The 17,596-nt window shown below is 44.8% G+C and overlaps 1 pseudogene across 1 annotated transcript in view; it reads right to left on the bottom strand.

Annotated features, from left to right (window-relative positions):
- The window catches only part of LOC147717705 (E3 ubiquitin-protein ligase TRIM39-like), a 948,681-nt pseudogene that overhangs the window by 267,344 nt on the left and 663,741 nt on the right, over positions 1–17,596 (bottom strand). The gene's annotated exons all lie outside the window — the stretch shown is intronic.

Here is a 17,596-nt window from a genome sequence, read left to right as displayed (position 1 = left end):
TATCCTCTGCATACCACCAAATTGTGCTGGAGGAGGACAATTCCAGACATTATACTGCTTTCAATTCTCCCTTTGGGACTTTTCAGTTCTGCAGAATGCCCTTTGGGCTAGCCTCTGCGGCTTCTGTTTTTCAGAGAATCATGCAGAGTGTGCTGAAGGAGGTCAAAGGGGTAGTGATTTTTCAAGACGATGTTTTAATCTTTGACAAATTTTTAGATCAACACGATTTCACTCTCAGGTCTGTTCTCAAGAAGTTTGATGGCAAAGGCATTGTGGTTAAATAGAACAAATGTGAATTTTGGAAAAGAGAAGTTGAATTTTTGGGTCATTCAGTATCTAGTTTGGGAGTTTCCCCTAGACCTGGGTTAAAGCCGTTGTGGATTGTCCTGTACCCAAAAATAAGGATGAGTTGCGGTCTTTCTTGGGTTTGTGTGAATTGTATTCACGTTTTATCCCAGACTATGCCAGTAAGATGAAGTCTTTGTCTAATATGCTCAGGTCCAGTGTTTCTGTTGTTTGGGATGAGGTTTGTCAACTTTTGATTTAGTTAAATCTGAGCAAGTTAACGCCCAGAACGTGAAGGCTTATGACCCCAGTGTCAGCTGTATTATCACTTTCGATGCAAGTAGCTATGGTTTAGGAGCTGTCCTCACCCAAATCATTGAAGATAAAGAAGTCGCTATTAATTATGCCTCAAGGGTTTTAAGAGATCCTGAAATTAATTATTCAGTGACCGAAAAAGAGTTGCTAGCGTGCTATTGGGCTTGTGAAAAGTTTCGCACATATATTTGGGGAAGAAAGTTTGTTATTCAGACTGACCATAAGCCTCTGGTCTACATTTTGTCTGGTGATCGTGTTAAGTATGCAACACCACGTGTAGCCCGCCTTACTACTAAATTGTTGCAGTATCAGTTCGTTGTTAAACACATACCTGGCAAAGAAAATTGTACAGCTGACATGCTCTCTAGGTTACCTTTATAAGAAATTGAAGGTACTGATTTGGACAAAGATAGAGAGGATTGTTTTGTTGCTACTTTGGATGCTGTTGATTGTGTTGGGTGTTCTGAAAGTGAATGGTTGGATGCCATGAACTCTGACGCAACTTTGTTGAAAGTCAAGGATTTTATTATTGCGGGATGGCCTAGAGAAAGAAGTCTACCTTTTCATATTCAACCCTTTTGGAAGGTTTCTGATGAACTTTCTATAGAAGATGGAGTTGTCATGAGAGATGACAGGTGTATACCTCCTCTTAATCTTCGTGTGAAATTGATAGACAGGGCTCACGATGGACACCTTGGGCTCACTAGGACCAAGAGAAGATTGATATTGCACTATTGGTGGCATTCAAAGGATGGTGATGTGGAGAAAGAGTTAAGTGCTGTTGTGTGTGTGCTTCTGCTGAGAAAGGTTTGAAAGTTTCTGTTCCACCTTTGCAACCTATTCCTTTTCCTTCTAAACCCTGGTTGAAAATAGGTATTGACATGGTTGATCCTTTCAACTTTCTCCCTTCTCACTTAAGGTTTGCTTTTTGGCTTATGAATTTTCATAGTAAATGGCCTGATGTTAAATTTTGCTCTAATCCCTCTCCCAGTTCTGCTATTCTTTTTCTGAGAAATTTTTTTATGAGAGAAGGTTTTCCTGAGTCACTTGTTTCTGACAATGGCGTTCAATTTATTAATGCTGAAATGCGTGTCTTTTTGTCAGAATCTGGAATTAAGCACTTGAGGAGTTCTGTGGGACATCATCAAACTAATGGTCAAGTTGAGAGAATGAATCGTGTGCTTGTGGAATGTATAAAGTGGGCCAAAGGAAACAATTTTGATGTAGAGAATGCTCTGAGGTCCATGATTTGGTTCTATCGCACTACCCAACATTCTGTAACAAAGGTCGGTCCCTTTGTCTCTCTCAGAGGCAGATTGCCTACGTCAACACTTTATCCTGCCTGGCTTTTGAGAACTGTTGACCAAAAGGTTACTCCTCATTTTGTTGATCATGATGAGTTGCAGTTGCATGTCAAAAATGCTCAAAACAAAATGGCCTTCAGGTTCAATGACAATAAATCCACAAAGAGTGTGAACATTTCTCCTGGAGAAATGGTGCATGTGAAGAATTATAGGTCTGTTAAGAAAGGTTCTGACTCTTTTGGTGAACCTGTTCGTGTTGAGAAAGTGTGTAGAAATGCCGTCATGGTGGAAGGTGGTCATTGGTGGAATCTGTGTAAAGTTATTAAGGTGAAAGTGAGTGACTGTGGAACTTGTTCTGATCACGTGTCTCAACCTGAGTTTACCTCTTCTGAGGTGAAACCAATTCCTCCTTCTCTGGGTTATAACTCTGATGTGTCTCCTTTGGGAGATGGCTCTGTTAGGAAGTCCACACGTGTAACCCGTCTTCCTTGGAAACTTCGTAAGTTTAGGTATCTCCTTATCTTTTTCTTTTGCCTCTTTTCTTTATTTTATTTTGCTTTTGTTTTCCTTTTGTCTTGTTTTCCTTTACTTTTCTTTGGAAAAAAAAGATAATGTTGTATTTGCTAGTGCTTTTATGTTCCTTTCTTGGAACTTGTGATGTTGTCATGGTGCTACTGATGTTCTAGTTCTGCATTTTATCAGTTAGTGTTTCCCTGTGCCAGTGTATGGTGAGGTGGCTCGTTTCTCTGAGAATAAACTCACCTACCAACTACACTCGAGTTCCCTGTGTCTTCTTGCATTCCACAACAGATACTTTAAGCAGAATGAAGTCTATTCTTTTACAAACAACTGTGCCTTGAACCTCGTCTAGAGAAACGTATGATCTGCAAGTTGCAAGGACAGCAGCAGAGATACATGCGTTATTATCGACAAATTGCCCCGTACATTTCGTGGAAATGTTAAGCCAAATCTTAAACATATATAATACCAGCGGCATCGCACATGTATTTAAGACAGTTTTTTCAGGACTGTTAGCACCCTTTGAAGCAGTTTTTGGCATCTTCCCGAATTTCGTGCATTCTGTGTTCAGCGGCCTGCTTCTCATCTTGGGACTCGTAGCAGGAATCTTATTTTTGTTCCTTCTGCTCCCATTAGGCAAGTCAAGTCACAGACAAAACCCAGGCTACAATGGAAGACACGATCCTAGCAATGCAATACCGAGAACGGATCACTAAAGTCCTTCGCTTGGCTCGGCTAAGAGATCTGAATACTACCTGGTTTCTTTCATTCAGACCAATCTGGCAAGATTGCATCTTACCTGTTCTACAATGCCTGCTATGCGGAGAAGAATGCGTGTTAGACGTCTGTCTCACACGCATCTGTCTGTCTTCCATCAGCAGTAACTATGGATGTTGATACTTTGCTTGGTTCGGTAACGGCTCATGCAATGTGTTGTCCCCAGCGGCTACCCATTCTGATGACGGCATTCGTTGAGACCTCACCATTACGACTAGGTGGCGGTGAGGTACGAGATGAAAGCGGCACACAGGTACAATCTTCCATGACCATTGCTGATCTGAACACCGATGATAGCAATACTTCACACATATGCACTATTTCTACTTTTTCGGACCTGGCCCAATTTTCACCTACTGTTGTAGCCGAATTTTTCACCAGCCTATCTGAATTAATGTTCTCTCCTAACAATGAGAAAAACTTTTGAAACAGCGAGCACACAGCGCTCCCTGAACTCTGAATTCGGCCGTCAGTTTTGATAAACAGAACTTCTAAAAAACATTGGAACTATTTTTCTTCACAGAAACAAAATTATTTTTCTCCAGTTCCCAAAATATTTACTTTTTTTGGCACATGATACTCTGCTTAAAGTAGAACTAGTCTTAGAGAACAAGATTTCTAATTTTAAAATCTCTAGAGACAATATTTTGACTTAGCCTCTAGCACATGTACAGTCTTGTATAAATATGTGATGAAATGGTCTCGGCCTTCTCTTCTGTATTCAGAGCCGTTTCATAAATGTAAATTTCATGATTCATTCAGTCAAACATTCTAAATGTACAAAATATGCATTATCTGAATGACACCACTGCTTACTAAAAGCGTACAGTATTATACTTATTTTTTCGTGTATATACCATTTCAAATGCTAACTATGTAATTTGGGGTGGGCTGAAAAACACATGCATCTTTATATGTTTAGTATTGCTTAGTATTTAGTAATGATGGACATTATACGTGGAGTGGGTGTTGTGAATGTATCTAGGACCCTAATTAAGACATTCCCGATGTATGCCCTTATGTGGTTATAAAAAACCATATCCTTATAAAGGCATAAGAATCATATCCATATTAAGTCATACCCAATGCAGTCCAAATACGGCAAGGCTACTCCCATAATCTCCAAGAAACCAAGCCTCCAGCAGCCCGGGAATTCCCCCTGCTTCTGTTTTGATTTGTCTTAGAACTCCTGGAGTCCTGAAAGAATTGCCAGTTCTTAGTGACGTCTTATGTCCAACCTTACGTCAAACTCTGCACCTTCCAGGTATAAATATACCAACATCTGCCTTAAGCAACACACGGTGGTTTGGAGCAGATCGGCTATCTACTTGCCCGATACCCTGCTGATGCGAATGCCGAAGGAAGCCGACCCTCCCTGCTGACGCACAGAGAGACGCTGTCTTTTCTCCTGCTGAGAAATCCAGCTCCAGTGTTTTCCGGTCACCCTTGCGGGTTTCTGGGAGATCGAGTCCTGAGAGAGAGAAACAAGACCTCCTTCATTCTATACCCAAGGTACGGAGCTGATTAGACCCATAGAGAATTCTTGATTCGGATTCTTGGCAAAAACTGTAACTCATCTACTCCTTCCCACGTACTAGGCTTAGGTCAGGTACACCGGGGTAGGCGTATCTTAGAAACACCAGTTGAGCACGTTTAGTCATTATTTTATCATTGTATGTATTTTATCCATTTTAAGTATCTTATGGCTTAGAAACCATATAAATGCTTTTACAGTATTATTTCATAATACTCCTTTTACTGTACGCACTTTACTTTATGACAAGTATTGCAATTGTGGCAATTCATTTCTCTTGCATGAGAAAGAAGACTGCTCAATAAATAACCCTTTTATTGAAAACGCCCGTCTCTCTATTTCTCTGCATTTCTAGTGAAACGAAGCATGCACGATTGACTGAGTAAAAGAGCTATCTATTGTTTCCGCGACTCTGGAGATATACTCCTTATTCTGGAGGGAGCAAAGTTGTCATGTTTATGCGGTTGTCAGAAGCTAATCCCTGCTTGTCTATTCAGGAAAGCTAAACACCTTCTTGTTTACTCGAGAATGTTTCTAGTGACTTCTGAGCTAGCTGGCACACACAATGTAGTCTAACATATTCAATAGAGACCTAGTCGACCTCAGTCCTACGTCTAAACTATCGTTTATGTTATTCCAATGCGCAGAGCCTATTGGGAATATAGGAACTACACTACAGGATCAACTCTAACCTCTGTATATCCAGGGGTCAAACCCAGGAAACGATGATGGCAAGAGTCTGTACTCTTTTGCCACAGCATCCAGCCTTCAGGATTTAATGCAGAAATGTTAAAGGAAGCTTTTTTTAAAAAGGTCTGTAAATCACTAAGGGAATTAGTAGTGTAATTATCCTAACCAGGGTACTCACCCAAATCAGGAAAAGAAGGTGCATTTATTTTTTTTAAGGAGTAGCCAATGCAAAGCAGGTAGTTTGTGAAATAGTCAAATTCAGAAACAACATATGGTTCGGGATGAGGCATGCACGATGCAAAGCTTCAGTGCCTTGCACTTGCCAACTTTTAGAACCCCAAACAGATTTAAGATCAATAGTATCTTTCCAAATTTCGTAGCTCCCAACATCCAATTGGTCAATAAAAGACTTTGAATACAGTAACTTAGTGTGGGTAAGTCTAACCTTGGAAGAGGACTTCTCAGCCATATTAAAATAAAATGCATCAGGGTTTGATTGATTAAAATCTGTAAAATAAGAAAACTTTTTCAAAAGAGTTTTGGAGCTGCCTTCAATAGGTGTGGGACAGTGTTCCCACTCCGTGTAGTTAACCACATTTCTAAACGTATTTGCTTTATGCAGAAAGTGATTACCAAAGTGTTGGTAACAATACAAATCACCATAGTTTGCAGATTCTAAATACAAATCTTCAGCATCAAAGGCAGCATAGTATTTCAAATCAGAAAACAAAGCCTCTACGGCTTGGACATCCCAATCATCAGAGCGGATATTTTGTTTAACCACATCCCCCATTGAAACACGGAGTACATTGGGAACATTAATAACTTCAGTGGGCCCATGAATCTGGAACTTAACCGCATCCCATACAATCGCATCTAAAACGGGCCAAGCAGTTATATTTACAAAAGTCTGGTCCCTCTTAATGATGTGCGAAGAGGAGTGGGGAGCCAAAGTTCCATCAATTAGTCTAATTGTACTTCTTTCTTGAACATAGTGTCCATTTACAAAACAAAAAAAATACACCACAAATCCGATGGCCATGAATAGAAAAATCGAAAAAGCACTAGCCAAATGTAAGTCCAAGGGGGAAACAAAAAATTTTTTTAAAAGAGGTAGCAAAAATTTTAATTTTTGAAGGGGTCTTTGATCGGGTTGAGCCAGTGTCAATTGAAAAACGTGATTGATTAGCCACACGGGTCTCCAAATCAGGCATGGACTAGTCAGTGGGATAAGTATATTCAGTATCATCAAGAGGATCACCAGCAGGCGTATTCAATAAAGGATTCGCGACTGTATTCATCTCAATGGCAACATCAGGCCCGATGGCAGGATCCTGGACCAAAACAGAGTGTCGCACCATTGCTGGACACAAAACCGCAGGTGTCATACTATAAAGAATCGGCCACCCTGTGTAGTTTGACATTGTCAATAGAGATGTACCTGTTCCCCTTAGGACCAGGAAGAGGAGGTAAAATGACTGTTCTTGTACCCTGCACACCAAGCACGGGAAATGGAGCACGATAGGACGGACCAAACTCCTTTTTGTTGTCGATCTCCTCTCATACCAGTTCTCCAACTTGGGGTAGCCAGCCGACTACCGGAATCTGCAACGCAGCATCAGACATGGAGGGCAAGTGTTCCTTTGCAAGACTGTCTCTCGTCTTTTGTAGGCCCTGCAAAACATCAGAATGCGCATCTACGGCAAAGGATGCAGCCGCCATGTCTAGACCATCAAGGTACGGGACGAACATTTTGATGCCAAAGAGCATTTCGTATGGGGTCCGCCCACCCAGAGACCTTCTAGGGAGATTATTTAATGCACGCTGAATGCGGTGGTTAAGCCAGTCTCGGCCAGTACCTAAAACCTTCGCTGTCAAAGACTGCTTTAAATCATGGTTCATCCGCTCCACAACACTATTACCCTCAGGTCTGTATGGAGACAAAAATTTGACTTGGACCCCCAATGAACTCATGGCATCCTTGTACGCCTTGGAGGCAAACGCTGCACCCTGGTCAGAATGGAAGGTACCACATGCCAAACTTCCCACACAGACACGCAAATCTCTTATGACAGTTCAGGCATCAGTACCGCATTGAGGCCATAACCAAACAAAGTGTGTGCAAGAGTCAACTGCTACTAAGATGTACTTATACGCAGTATCAGATGAGAAAGGACCGCAGTGATCTAAATAGACACAAGCAAGTGGTTTATTAGATATGTACAACTGAGTCTAGGGCGGGCGTGCAGCAGTAGAAAGTTTAATTTGCTGACATACATCACAATGAAGGACATAATCGCACGTTTGTTTGTACAAACCCCACCACTAATACCCTTGCTGGAGAAGAGATACAGTAGCTGATATGCCGGCATGCGATGAAGCCATCCCGGCATGGGCTGCTGTAATCAATGTCTGTCTGCAGTCCGCATTGGGTATTAACCTGTCACCAACGTTGTTAAGGAACTTTATCAGGGCTTAAATGATGAGAGTATTTAGAAGGGAAACCTCTAGGGTAATTACCTCCCTTCTCTGTTGCGGTCCTTTTGGAACGTGTAACCGCTGCCACTGCGTATGTTGCAACTGCTGTCTTCGCAGCTTCATATGGGAGAGAATTGCCAACAGCGTGAACACCTACACGCTGATAACCTAGAGTATGAATAACAAAGAGGAGTGGGAGCCGCTCTTTAAGCACAGCCACTCTAACCCAGATCATTTAATGTTTTATTGTGCGACCCTTGGAGTTAAGATAATCATTTTGAGTCCAAAGGGGTAGATTGTCATTATAGGACTGAACACAGTAGTAAGAGTCACTTACGACAAGAGTAGTCACACTGGGATCTGCGTACTCCAATGCAAGCATCAGAGCACGAAGGTCTGCCAACTGGGCGGTAAAGTCAACTAATGTCTGTGTATGCACGACATCCGACTTGAATTCACCATCCACCATCGTACCAACCACAATTGCGCAGGCCGAACTATACGCATGTTTGGACCCAGTAGCTGCTTGTGCGCTCTCATCGTGTAAATGATACAACAGAAATCCTCAAGTGGGCGCATAGTCAGAGGGGCAGGATTAACTAACTCATACTGCAAAAACTCCTGAGTCTGCAATGAGGAATCAAAAATGAATGTGACATCTGAGGATGTCAAGTAAGTGGCCCATTGTATCCACCTTGGGTGCAAAACTTTGCAATTAGGTACACTGGCTTTCATCACTGCCTCCAAGGCAGGATACGGGATAACAACCAAAATGCGCTTTCCCAATGCACGTTCCTTAAAAATCACCATTTGCACTGCTGTCAAAACTTTTTCCACAGTGGAAAACCGCAACTCAGCCGAAGTGTACAAGTGTGGCTTGAAAACGATAGGGACTGTGTCACCCTCATTAAAAGTGAGGTAAGTGAAACCAACTGCATTGGCGCGATTCTTATCACAAGGTTTGTATGGTTGTCACGAGTCAACAAGAATTAAGATTCTAGAAGATCAGCCTGCAAGGATTGCAAAATGGCTGAATGTTCAGGCAGCCAGCACAATTTGGAAAAAGTAGGTTGTATCAATGCGTAAAGTGGCTTGATACGCTGGGCATATTCCGGAATGTATGTACGTCCGAAATGTAAGAAGCCTAGCAAAGATTGTAGCTTTTTCAGTGTTATGGGAGCTCGCGAAAGTGCGCATTTCTCCAAGAAGTGAGGAGCTAAACCTTGACCTTCGTTATTGAGCTCATAGCCCAGGAACAACACTGTGTACTCTGTGATGTGTGATTTCGCAAGTTAAATTTGCAACCGAAGTCCGCAAACTGACAAATTATGCGGTCAACGCGACACAGTTGCGGCCATTATTCGTCGTCTGTGAGATAGATGTCATCCTCATACGAACATGCATCTGGGTTGATCCTCTCCAAAAGAGAGACAACGCGGGCGGCAAATAGCCAGGGCTATTCTTATAGCCCACAACTTACTGGTGGAAGTGGTGCTGTTTGCCACCGCTTGTAAATGCTGTCCATTGACTACTAATAGAGGACAGGTTGTGGGCAAAAAACCCATTGGATATGTCAAGTGTGGTTTTGAACCTTTTACGTATGAGACTATCCACCAAAGCAGAACTGTGAGTAATCTGCACCGTGTGCGTACGACAATGTGAGTTTAAGTGGCGGTAATCCAATACCAAACGGTACGAGCCATCCGGCTTGGTCACATTGAAAAGAGGGTTATTTATCGGAGACACAGACGATAAATTACACCTTGATATTCCAATTGCTCAAAGATAGCCATAACGGAAGCCGTCGATTCACGCCGCATGGGGTATTGGGGTTGAGGCTGTAGCATTGACTGCAAAGGAATCTCATGCTGAGGGGAAAATTGATCCAATCCACAGTGAGTACGGTACAAGGCCGGCGCAAGCGCCTTTGTCCAATCTTCTGCAAACTGCACCGCCTGATCTTTTGGAACAGTGTGCGCAAAACTAGGGAGGATTACCTCCCCTCTTGGGGTGCAGCTAAGATAAAGGGTGGTGGCCAGTCGACCTCCGCCAACAAAATATCATAGGTAGTAGAAAGATTTTCCCAAAATACCCCTTTTACGGTACGTTCTATGTCACCTTCAATGTTAAGGACAATTTCATGAAGCCTATCAGGGGGAGCCACTCTAGTGTCAGCTGTTTCAACTAGAACGAAGGTATCAGTTGCTTTTACCTTCAGTAGTGGACGCAACGCCTGATCTTTTGGAACAGTGTGCTCAAAACTAGGGAGGATTACCTCCCCCCTTTGGGGTGCAGCTAAGATAAAGGGTGGTGGCCAGTCGACCTCCGCCAAAAAAATATCATAGGTAGTAGAAAGATTTTTCCAAAATACCCCTTTTACGGTACATTTTATGTCACCTTCAATGTTAAGGACAATTTCATGAAGCCTATCAGGGGGAGCCACTCTAGTGTCAGCTGTTTTAACTAGAACGAAGGTATCAGTCGCTTTCACCTTCAGTAGTGGACGCAACGCCTCTTGAATTATGGTAATCTCCGCTGTGCTGTCCAAAAGTGTCAGAGCCCATGTCAGATTCCAAAGCTGCGTTCTCACTATCTGTAGCATATCTCGCTGAAACTGCAGCAACTTTCTTCTTTTAAAACTGGTGACTCGTCCTGCTTTCCTTTTCCGTCATCCTTACGAGGTTGGTCGCGGCTCTGTTGGGCACCTTGACCTCTGCCGCTGCCTCCCCCACCGGTGTTTGTTACCAATGTTTCCTGCAAAGAGCCAGGAGAACGTTGTTCAGGGGCCTGAAATCTATTGGGAGACTTAACAGAAGCGCGGTCGCGTAACTCATGTACGCTCAGGAGGTTCAGGTGTAGGTCGAGCTGGACGGGACTCCTGTTTCTGTTGCTGTTTACCCTGTTTCTTGTTCTTGCCCCAATTCTGTTTCTGTTGTTTGGGGCAGTCATATTTTTCAGACGACACTTCTTTAGTTTGTTGCTGTTTTTGTTTTTTAGCCAAAGGCTTAACACCCAGACTATTATAGCCCCCGGTCTTATAAGCCTCCGTAATAATCCTCGATAACTGACGGGGTTTATCGGCGTCGGGAACCTCGCGCAAAGCGTTAGCGACCTGGAAACTTACTGCATCTCCCTTGACATTAGCAAGGACGAGATCGCGAACCATGTCAAACGCTGCCACGAGCCTCATACCCAACTTGACAGCCACCTCTGGTCCGTGTTCGTCCTGAACTCCTTTGATCATGGAGGGCATGACAGCCATTGACGGGGTGCCAAAGCACCTAATATAGACCGCCGCAAAAATCACCCCCCAAGTGGGACAGTCGTTTACATCTGGTACTAAGTCTTTCTGCAAGCTAATAGTAAGGATCCTGTGTTTCTACACAGGGGAAGTATTCGGGAATACTGCTTCCAGTTGGTCAAATGTCTTGGCAAGCCAAAAGGGCATCCCATCCCTATCCTGGGGACGCTTGCCCATGATCGCATTAACAATAACCGGACTAAGTTTCAGTCTGTTCAGACTGATTTCGCAAGTTAAATTTGCAACCGAAGTCCGCAAACTGACAAATTATGCGGTCAACGCGACACAGTTGCGGCCATAATTCGTCATCTGTGAGATAGATGTCATCCTCATACGAACATGCATCTGGGTTGTTCCTCTCCAAAAGAGAGACAACGCGGGCGGCAAATACGCCAGGGCTATTCTTATAGCCCACAACTTACTGGTGGAAGTGGTGCTGTTTGCCACCGCTTGTAAATGCTGTCCATTGACTACTAATAGAGGACAGGTTGTGGGCAAAAAACCCATTGGATATGTCAAGTGTGGTTTTGAACCTTTTACGTATGAGACTATCCACCAAAGCAGAACTTACATCTGGTACTAAGTCTTTCTGCAAGCTAATAGTAAGGATCCTGTGTTTCTACACAGGGGAAGTATTCGGGAATACTGCTTCCAGTTGGTAAAAAGTCTTGGCAAGCCAAAAGGGCATCCCATCCCTATCCTGGGGACGCTTGCCCATGATCGCATTAACAATAACCGGACTAAGTTTCAGTCTGTTCAGGCCAGCTGGATACGCCGCTGCCCCTGGGGCCCCACCCGTGAGGTTGTGGGTAATGTAGTGAACCATACCCCTTATTACTGACACTGCAGAGGCATAAAGGGGTCGCAGTTGGGGAGCTGTTAACTGGCCCGCATCAGGATGCGGGGTCTAAGCAGCTAAAACAGGCCATGTAGCGCCTGGGATAAACAACGGTCCTTGTCTGACCGGAGTAATTACGTGTGGGAGGACGCCATTAAACCAAACAGCATGCTGCCAAGCAGAAATCAGAACTTCCTGTGTTTTATATGGTGCGTGCACAGCAGGTGCGGCAGCCGGAGTATATGTGTGAAATACACCAGTATTAGCATCAACCGCAGGAAACGTGACCCAAGAGTAATACAACTGAAATGGGTGCGCAGCGTCAGCAGATACAACAAAAACCACTGCCTGTCCCTCCAAAGAAACGAGGAACTCCTGCAAATGATTGCGCACTGCCAATAGGCTTGCACAGGGATATTCACTGCAGCCATAACGACACAGTATAAGAAAAGTACAACACAATGCTAACGCACAACTGGGTAGTAATTCAAGTAAAAAAAAAGTTTTTGAATATCAAGCTTGAACTGACCTATGTAACTATAGGTAGGTTTTATCTGTCACTACCGTCAACCGGAAACAATAGTGAGGGGGTCGTGGACTGATATAAGCACTACTCGAGAGTCTCACAATAAGACCACACTCTTTGTTGTGCCATGTTGCAAGGATTCTGTTCCTACACAGAACTGTGCACAGAGACCCGGGACATCAGTGAATTGTGGTGTGCCAGAAACTCACCTCAGTACCCAGAGAACCCCATCCAGCTAGCCTCAGTGTCACATTGGCTCTTCGTCCTATAGCAAAGCCACCAATGATTAGACAACCTAGAACATGCGACTTAGTACAATCTCAGGAAGGGTGGGAAGTGAGAACACTCTTTTGTTATTATCTCATACCAGTCCACAACAGGAGTAAAGAAGAGACACAGTAAGGGTAAAATATTTATTTCAACGCCGTGATCTCATGTGCAGTATCTTTGCCAACATAAGCAGACATATTATTAAAAGCAATATGGTCAGCATGCTTACAATTTCATAAAACACAAAAGGAGAAAGCATATTACAATGCTGGTGAAAACAGGTCATATAATGCCTAGTTTGAACACCCTCCCTATATAGGAACTATGTATTATATCTATAGTAGGTCTCTTGGGCTTAGAATGGCCCCATTACATGTTCGCTCATTTAGAGTGTATTACATCTGGGCCAGCGTAAGCTCTCAGCATCCCTGGAACGACAATCTTCCAAGTGTGTGAAATGATGTAGAGTGTGCAATAATAAAGGCGCCAGAATCTTAGCTGGCTCCCAGCTGCCAAATTGTTGTGTCTAGAAAACGTCACTCGAACATGCCGAAAAACAGCAGCTCTGTTATGACGACCTTGACGGGCTCAGCACTAATCGTACAGACTAAAAGCACAATGTAAGTCTAGGGAATGTCGAAAGCAAAACCTGTTTTCATGTATCGACCTTTATGAATGCTAACGTGTAAAAACAGCTATGCTGTGTCGTGCGCAAAATCAGAAAAAGGTCAAATGGCGTTTGAACTTCTAACAAGCCATGCTAACATAACATGCATGCAAAGTAGGCCTCAGACCATACTACAGTCAATAATGACTTTACCACTGTGAAATGGCCTGTTTGTGAGGCTTGCTTTAAAGGCAATATTAATATATAGTATAACTTTAAAGGGCTTCATATTAACTGAGGTGTCAATCAGAGGAAAGATGGGCCCTGCTAGCACACACCCACACACTGTTACTTCTGTCAGAAGTTGAAGCAGCCTTTAAAACCCTTCTTTGGAGAAGTAGGTTAGGCACTCAGTGACTGACCGAATAAAGCCATCAAGAGCATGGTCTTGTATCTGATGTTCACTGAGACCTTTTCTCTGTTCGGTCGTGAATTTGTAGTCTTGGATTTAAAATTAATAAGGTAAACCTACAAATCTCAGAATACAAAGGAAAAAACAGGAATAAGTGAATAAGCGAATCAATTCCTAAGTCATACTTTACTGCAAATAGTCTCAAGGTACTACGGTTAACCTGAGGAACATAGCTGATGGTTATTTGTGGCGTCTGTGGGTGCAGAAAAGAATATGATGGGGATGGAACCAATATGCAGCCTTGAGTTCAGGGATTATCAGGGTCAGGTAATTTGCTTACAATGTACTGGGCCTGAATCCTCCCTCTGTCCAGGCAAAGTATTGTGAAAAAATAAGGTGTTCACACTTTTGAGAGACCAGACTACCAAATGGCTTAGTATAGTACACAAGAAACTCATTGGATTATCTTCGAACTTCTCGTAATACAATGGGTTCCCTTGTTGTCTTTCTGCTTTCATTAGATAATCAGTTAGGTCTTGAATCACTATTTTACCACCCTTATCTGAGGCCTTAATAATGATGGTTGAATCTTCTTTTAGTGCCTTCCTGGCTTTGAAATCATCATTGGTTAGATTCTTTGGTTTTATGAAAAGGCTCATGTCTTCTATCATTATCTTTTGGCAAAGGTTGAATTTATTGCCTGAGGGTAGTTACAGACAGAAGGTTGATTGTGTTTTCAATTCAATTGTGTTTTCAATCCACTGTTTCCTCCTTTAACATTACCTTTCTGGAATCTACCTTGAATCAGGCGCCTAACAAATAGCAAGCACTGTTTAAAATCGTCAGGGACATGTCCCACCCTATATGTGCCGCTAATACGGTCCCTGTATCGCAGGCCCTGTGCGACTCTTTGGTGGGGGCTTTTGAAGAAAAAACTGCTAAGATCTTAGAGGGCTTAAAACATCCCTTGCCCATTACTCTCGATCTGGGAGCTCCGGTTAGCCCGCTCAGTCGACCCCGGCCAGCTGGCTCTTGTCCTGGCTCGGGAGCTCCGAATGGGTTATCCAGTCGACCCCAGTCGACCGGACCGTGTCTTCCAACTGCAGTCCCTGTCCTGGGAACTCCGGGTGACTTGTCCAGTCGACCCAGACAGACGCCTTTGGCTCTGGTCTGGGAGCTCCGGACAACTCACCCAGTCGACCCCAGTTGAGTACTCTTGCTTTTAGTTTGGGAGCTCCGGTTTTTCCTTCCAGTCGACCCCAAATAAAATCCTTTCCTCGTCCCTCTTTTGAGGAATTCTGCAGTTTGGCTAACACGGTATCCTCTGGCTCTCCGCGTGATCCACTGCCTCCCAAATTTTGGAAGGCGTTTCAGGTGGAACTTTTTCAACCGTTGCATTCCATCTGCCTCTAGTCTCTGGAGTTGGCATCCGTCCCCGAGTGTTGGAAGTTAGCAGTAGTGTCACCTCTGCTTAAGAAGCCAACGCTGGACCCGACCTGTCTGTCCAACTATCGGCCAATTTCCTTGCTCCCCTTTCCTATTAAAATCATGGAAAAATGGGTGACCCGCTCGCTCTCAGGCTTCTTGGAAAACATCGGTTGGTTCGATGAGGCACAGTTTGGTTTCCGCCCCGGGCACGGGACGGAGTCTGCGCTCGTAACTGTATTGAACAATCTTCGTTCGCGTGTCGACAGTGGTCGGGCAGCCTACTTAGTGCTGCTCGACATGTCGGCCGCGTTCGATACGGTGTGCCATCGAACCCTCATCAAGAGACTTGATGAGTGTGGGGTCACAGAGGAGGCAAGAGACTGGCTCATATCTAACCTTGACAGTCGGCAACAGCTGGTATCGCTTCCTCCATTCTGCTCCGAACCAAGGAAAGTAGGGCAGGGGGTGCCACAGGGCTCGGCCATCAGCCCAATACTTTTCAACCTGTACCTCCGCCCCCTGATCCAGCTTATTAAGTCTTTTGGTGTCTCGGCTTTTAACTATGCCGATGACACCCAGCTGGTCTTTTCCTTGGAGGGCGATAAGGCGGTCTCGCTGGAGACATTCCATCGCTGCATGGCAGCCACAGTGGACTGGCTACGGGCCAACTCCCTACAATTTAACAGTGCGAAGACTGAGGCCCTTTATTGTTCTACCGATCGGATCTCGCGGACATTGCCAGAGAACTTTTGGCCAGCCTCCTTCCCCGAGCCAGTCTCGGCTGCACCATCCGCTCGCAACTTGGGGGTGATCTTCGGGCCAAATTTACAGCTCGACCTGCACGTTAATAAAACCACGTCCACGTGCATGATGCTGTTACGCATGCTGCGTAAAGTTCTGCCCCTTCTCCCCGCCCACGCCAGGCCGGAAGTAGTGCGCGGTACTATTCTGTACTATTCTAAGTCGCTTAGATTATTGTAACGCGCTGCTTCTGGAGGCACCAAAAAATCTGGTGGGGAAGCTTCAACGCGTGCAGAACATGGCCGCCAAGTTGGCCCTCTCATGGCCTAGGTCCAGTTCTTCTACCCTGGCTTTGAGAGAGTTACACTGGCTCCCGGTACATCTGAGGGTGCTGTACAAAGCTGCGTGTTTAGTGTTCAAAGCTGTACACCATCAGGGCCCGATACCTTTGCAGAATATGTTCTCTTGGTATTCTGCCTCGCGACCTCTCCGATCTTCTTCTGCGCAGCTGCTGGTAGTCCAGAGGTTTCAGAGAGTCAGGATGGGCGGCCGCTCATTCAGTGTGGCTGCTGCCAAGCTATGGAACTCCCTGCCTCTCTCTCTGAGAAGCCACAGTAACTATCTTCCGTTCCGGAAAGCCCTAAAAACGCACTTATTTCCAAAAAATGCTGTGTGAGTGAATAGTGCTGTTGCTTAAGCTCAAAGCGCCAGGATGCCCTCTGGGTGACAGGCTTGCGCTCTATAAATATACTAAATAAATAAATAAATAAATAAATAAATGCTACAAGGCCCATGTCTTGGCAAAACTCTTTGACTTCATGTTGTGAGATGTTTTCCAAGTCCATTTCGGTTTCTTTTTCCAGGGATGCTAATATTTTCAGCGATGACAAGTCTTTCATTGTTAAGTTGTTGTTTCTCTGGGGCGCGCTAGAGGGCGCACACACGGAATGGCCGCCTAACGGTGAGGCTCCCGTTTCCTGGAGAATCATAATTCATTCATCCTACCTTACTGGAGTGTGTGAGTACCCAAAAGTAGCTGATTCGGTGCAGCGAGTGGCCGCCCACACCCGGTCCAAATCGTGGATCTCTGGATGCGTCTGGGACCGACAAAGAGATCCTGCTGAACTCCCCCAGTTACACTACTGGAGCTGGCAGGGCGTGAGGATCGGGCCTCGACTGCCACGCGAGGCCGGTGCTTTCCGCAAGGTGGCGGGCCCTGACTGCAGAGGCTGTTGCAGTTGACACTTTTGGGCTGGCAATCGTCCCCTTCCCCCTGCCTACTGGGGAGCCCCTTGGCGCCCGGATGACTGAAGGCATAAACGTATTGGACATACCTCTGTGCTTGGAAGCGGGCGCCCGTTGAAGGGGTTCGCGCTGTGCGGAAGGAGGGCTGCGGATCTCTGCGGGCGGGGCTGAGTGCTGCTGCTGCCGCGGAGAGTGTTGCCTTTCCTGTCTCGAACCCTGCTGACAGCACAAAGGCACGAAGCGTAGCTGGAGGCAGAGAGGCCAACATCGTGGATTGCCGAGGTGAGCTCTACTGGGGTGAACTGGCTCGGGCTGACTGCTGCTGC

This window comes from Lissotriton vulgaris, chromosome 5 (genome assembly GCF_964263255.1).
Source record: "Lissotriton vulgaris chromosome 5, aLisVul1.2, whole genome shotgun sequence".
Taxonomy (NCBI): Eukaryota; Metazoa; Chordata; class Amphibia; order Caudata; family Salamandridae; genus Lissotriton; species Lissotriton vulgaris.
This window is presented reverse-complemented; position numbering and strand designations above follow the sequence as displayed.